We start from the raw sequence: 6,193 nt of genomic DNA, 5'->3' as shown, positions 1-6,193 counted from the left end.
CCATTGTAGGTTCTGAGACTGATTCTCTACTTTGGGAATTTGAAGACATACCCACTGCTCAATATGAGGCGTTTGAAGTAGCTCCAAAAACCACCCCGAAGTCACCTCAATTATCAAGCATGCCTGCATACATAGACCCTACTATGAGTACAAGCTCTATTTCCTTCAAGCCATCTGATTTAACTCTTGGTGTAACCCAGAAAGCTGAAGAATCAAGTGCTGCTACAAAGCCAGGCAGAATCACCAAAATTGCAACTTCTGCTGTTGATGCCGATGTCGAGTTAGATTTTGGTTTTTGGGATTTGGATGTCATACCCACTGTTCCATTTGAGGAATTTTCAAGCACCCCTTCAAGTCCAGACTATACTATACAAACAAACACTGTTACCTTCTGGCCCCCCGATGTACTTGGTACCACCAAAACATCAAGTGATGTTGCAAAACCAAGCACTGAAACTGCAACTGCTACTACTAATGTGCAGTCTGAGACAGATTATGGTCTTTGGGGCTTTAGTGTTATTCCAACTGTTACAACTGCTACTACACTGGAATCCACTTTGGGAGAAACTACAATGCTAGGTAGCAGTTTGCTTGAAACAACTACCCCAGCCACTATTTATGAAGAAACAAATACCCTGGAACCCATTTTGGCAGAAGCTACTATGCTGGGCTGGTTTGAAATTACTACCCCAGCCACTCCTTCTGCTGACACTGTACTAGACACTAGCACCACATCTGACAAAACTACTACTACTTTAAAAGAATATACTATGATGGAAACTGCTACCACTTCAGGAGAAATCACTATCATGGATACAACTCTGACAAAAATAGCTACCCCAAGCCTCACATCTGCAATAAGTTTTCCAGTCACCGCTTCTATAGGGACTACTGCCTTAGCTACCACTTCAGTAGAAACAACTTCCCCACTCAGCTCTTTTATAGAATCCTTTACCCCTATCACCACTTCTGCTAAAACGGCTCCTTCCATAGGCACCACATCTCTAGAAATTACTAGAACAGGTACCACCTCAGCTAAAATGCCTGCAGTGTACACCTCTTCATTAGAAACTACTACAATGGGCACCACTTCAGAAGAAATTACTACCGTCGACACCACTTTTTCAAAACCTATATCATCAGACTTCATTTCTTCCAAGACTAGTACCCCTGATACCCCAGGACCCACGTTTGTAGTAGCAACTTTACCAGGCAACACTTCTGTAGAGACTACTGCTTGGGAAACCACTTCAGTAGAAACTACTTTTCCCCACTTGACTTTTGTAGAAACTACTACCCATGGCACCAACTTTGCCGAGACAACTGCTTACCTAGGCACCACTATAGAAACCACTACAACAGGCGCAACTTTTGCTGAAACTAGTGATCTGCACACGACTTCAGTAGAAGCCACTTCCCCAGTCACCACTTCTTCACAGTCTATTACCCATCACACAGAGTCTGCTGACACAGCTGCTTCCCCCTGCACAGCTTTTGTAAAATCTACTACCCCAGGCACCACCTCTGTCAAAACAATTGCTGAACTAAGCACAACGCTTGTAGAAACTAATAGAACAGGTCCCACATCTGCTGAAACTACTGCTTTGCACATAGAAACCACTTCAGTAGAAACCACTTCCCCAGTCACCACATTTGTAGAATCTACTACCCTTGCCACCATGCTTGCCAAAACACCCGAGTCTGCAGGCACAACTTCTGTAGAATCAACTACCTCTGGCGCCACCTCTGCCAAAACAATTGCTGAACAAAACACCACTTTTGTAGAGACTACTAGAGCAGGCAGCACATCTGCTGAAACTACTGCCTTGTACACAACTTTAATAGAAACCACTTCCCCAATCAACACTTCTGTACAATCTACTTTCCATGACATGACACCTGCTGAAACCACTGCTTCCCTGGACACCACTTCTGTTGAAACTAGTGCCCAGCACACCACGTCCATAGAAAACACTACATTGGGCACCACATTTGCAGAATCTACTTCATCGGGCAGGATTTCTGCAAAATCTACATTGAGAACTACATCTGCAGAATCTACTATGCTAGGCACAACCTCTGCTGCAACAACTGTCTTGCGTGGCACCACATTTGTAAAAACTACTGATTTCCTCGGCACCGCTTCTGTAGAATCTACTACCGTCAGCACTACCCCTGAAGAAGCAACTGCTTCCATAGGCATCACTTCTATTGAAAGTCCTGGAGCAGGCACCACTTCTGCTGAAACCAATGCCCTTTACACCACTTTGGTAGAATTCACTACAGTGGACACCACTTTAGCAGAATCCACTTCATCAGGCACTATTTCTCCCATAACAACCTTTGAAGCAACTTCTGCAGAATCTACTATGTCAGGCATTACCTCTGCTGCAACCCCTGCCCTGTATACCAGTTCAGTAGAAAATACTTTTCCGGTCACCTCTTTTTTGCAATTTACCACCGATGGCACCACTCCTGCTGAAACAACTACTTCCCTAAACACCACTTCTTCTGTAGAAACTACTGACATGTACACCTCAGTAGAAACTACTTCAATTGAAAGCACTTTAGCAGAATCAACTTCAGCAGGCACTATTTCTCCTAAAGCCACCTTTGGAGCAACTTCTGCAGAATCTACTATGCCAGGCACAACCTCTGCTGCAACAACTGTCTTGCGTGGCACCACATTTGCAAAAACAACTGATTTCCTCGGCACAGCTTCTGTAGAATCTACTACCCCAGGCATCACCTCTCCCAAAACAATTGTTGAACTAAGCAGCACTTTTGTAGAGACAACTACCTCTGGCACCACATCTGCTGAAACAATTGCTGAACTAAACACCACTTTCATAGAGACCACTAGAACAGACACCACATCTGCTGAAACTAGTGCCCTGTACACCACTTCAGTAGAGACTACTTTCCCAATCACCACTTCTGTACAATCTTCTACTGTCAGCACTACCCCTGCAGAAGCAACTACTTCCATAGGCATCACTTCTAACGAAAGTACTGGGGCAGGCACCACTTCTGCTGAAACTAATGCCCTTTACACCACTTTAGTAGAATTCACTAGAGTGGGCACCACTTTAGCAAAATTTACTTCATCAGACACCTTTGGAACCTCATCTGCTGAATCTAGTATGTCAGGCACTACCTCTGCTGAAACAACTGCGCCTTACACTACTTCAGTAGAAACAACTTTTCCGGTCACCTCTTTTGTGCAATTTACCTCCGATGGCACCACTCCTGCTGAAACAACTGGTTCCCTAGCTACCACTTCTGTAGAAAGTACTGCCATGTACACCACTTCAATAGAAAAGACCACAGCCAATGCAACTTTAACCGAATCTACTTCATCAGGCAAGATTTCTGCCAGAACTGCATTGGAAACTACTTCTGCAGAGTCTAGTGCATCAAGTAATACCTCAGCTGCAACAACTGCCTCGTACACCACTTCACTAGAAATCACTTCACCAATCACTACTTCTGTACAATCTAATACCGTCGGCGCTACTCCTGCAGAAGCAACTGCTTCCAAAGGCACCACTTCTGCTGAAACTACTGCCCTATACAGCTCTTTATTAGAATCTACTATGGTGAGCACCACTTTAGCAAAATCTACTTCATCTGGCACCTTTTCTGCCAAAACTACATTTGGAGCCACTTCTGCAGAATCTAGTATGTCAGGCAGTTTCTCTGCTGCAACAACCGCCCCATACACCACTTCTGTAGAAACTACTATTCCAGTCACCACTTCTGTACAATCTCCTATCCATGGTACCACCCCTGCTGAAACAACTGCTTACCTAGGCAGCACTTCTGTGGAAAGTACTGCCATGTACACCTCTTCAGTAGAAACTACTACAGTTGGCAGCACTTTAGCAGAATCAACTTCATCAGGCACAACTTCTCCCATAACAACCTTTGGAGCCACTTCTGCAGAATCTACTATGTCAGGCACTACTTCTGCTGCAACCCCTGCCTGGTATACGAGTTCAGTAGAAAATACTTTTCCGGTCACCTCTTTTGTGCAATTTACCACCAATGGCACCACTCCTGCTGAAGCAACTACTTTCCTAAACACCACTTCTTCTGTAGAAACTACTGACATGTACACCTCCTCAGTAAAAACTACTTCAATTGAAAGCACTTTAGCAGAATCAACTTCATCAGGCACTATTTCTCCCAAAGCTACATTTAGAGCAGTAACTTCAGAATCTACTATGCCAGGCATTACCTCTGCTGCAACAACTACCATGTATACAACTTCAGTAGAAATTACCACTCCAGTCACCACTTCTGTACAATCTACTATCCATGGCACCACCCTTTCTGAAACAATTGCTTCTCCAGCCACCACTTCAGTAGGAACTACTACAGTTGGCAGCAGTTTAGCAGAGTCAACTTCATCAGGCACTATTTCTGCCAAAACTACATTTGGAGCAACTATTACAGAATCGAGTATGTTAGGCTCTACCCCTGCTGCAACAGCTGCCCCATACACCACTTCAGTAGAAACCACTTCCCCAATCACCACTTCTGTACAATCTTCTACCATCTGCACTACCCCTGTAGAAGCAACTGCTTCCATAGTAACCACCTCTATAGAAAGTACTGGAGCAGGCACCACTTCTGCTGAAACTAATGCCCTTTACACCACTTTAGTAGAATTCACTAGAGTGGGCACCACTTTAGCAAAATCTACTTCATCAGACACCATTTCTTCCAGAACTACCTTTGGAACCTCATCTGCTGAATCTAGTATGTCAGGCACCACCTCTGCTGAAACAACTGCGCCTTACACTACTTCAGTAGAAACAACTTTTCCAGTCACCTCTTTTGTGCAATTTACCACCGATGGCACCACTCCTGCTGAAACGACTGGTTCCCTAGCTACCACTTCTGAAGAAAGTACTGCCATGTACACCACTTCAATAGAAAAGACCACAGCCGATACAACTTTAACAGAAGCTACTTCATCAGGCAACATTTCTGCCAGAACTACATTGGCAACTACTTCTGCAGAGTCTAGTGCATCAAGTAATACCTCAGCTACAACAACTGCCTCGTACACCACTTCACTAGAAACCACTTCACCAATCACTACTTCTGTACAATCTACTACCATCGGCGCTACTCCTGCAGAAGCAACTGCTTCCAAAGGCACCACTTCTGCTGAAACTACTGCCCTATACAGCTCTTTAGTAGAATCCACTACAGTGGGCACCACTTTAGCAAAATCTACTTCATCTGGCACATTTTCGGCCAAAACTACATTTGGAACCGCTTCTGCAGAATCTAGTACGTCAGGCAGTTTCTCTGCTGCAACAACTGCCCCATACACCACTTCTGTAGAAACTACTATTCCAGTCACCACTTCTGTACAATTTCCTATCCATGGTACCACCCCTGCTGAAACAACTGCTTACCTCGGCAGCACTTCTGTGGAAAGTACTGCCATGTACACCTCTTCAGTAGAAACCACTACAGTTAGCAGCACTTTAGCAGAATCAACTTCATCAGACACTATTTCTCCCAAAGCTACCTTTGAAGCAACTTCTGCAGAATCTAGTACGTCAGGCAGTTTCTCTGCTGCAACAACTGCCCCATACACCACTTTAGCAGAAATTACCACTCCAGTCACCACTTCTGTACAATCTACTATCCATGGCACCACCCTTTCTGAAACAACTGCTTCTCCAGCCACCACTTCAGTAGAAACGACTACAGTTGGCAGCAGTTTAGCAGAGTCAACTTCATCAGGCACTATTTCTGCCAAAACTACATTTGGAGCAACTATTACAGAATCAAGTATGTTAGGCTCTACCCCTGCTGCAACAGCTGCCCCATACATCACTTCAGTAGAAACCACTTCCCCAATCACCACTTCTGTACAATCTTCTACCATCGGCACTACTCCTGCAGAAGCAACTGCTTCCAAAGGCACCACTTCTGCTGAAACTACTGCCCTATACAGCTCTTTAGTAGAATCCACTACAGTGGGCACCACTTTAGCAAAATCTACTTCATCTGGCACATTTTCGGCCAAAACTACATTTGGAACCGCTTCTGCAGAATCTAGTACGTCAGGCAGTTTCTCTGCTGCAACAACTGCCCCATACACCACTTCTGTAGAAACTACTATTCCAGTCACCACTTCTGTACAATTTCCTATCCATGGTACCACCCC

Source organism: Danio rerio, chromosome 12 (genome assembly GCF_052040795.2).
Source record: "Danio rerio strain M-AB ecotype USA chromosome 12, GRCz13ab, whole genome shotgun sequence".
In the NCBI taxonomy this organism is placed as follows: domain Eukaryota; kingdom Metazoa; phylum Chordata; class Actinopteri; order Cypriniformes; family Danionidae; genus Danio; species Danio rerio.
Note: the sequence above shows the minus strand (reverse complement) of the source record.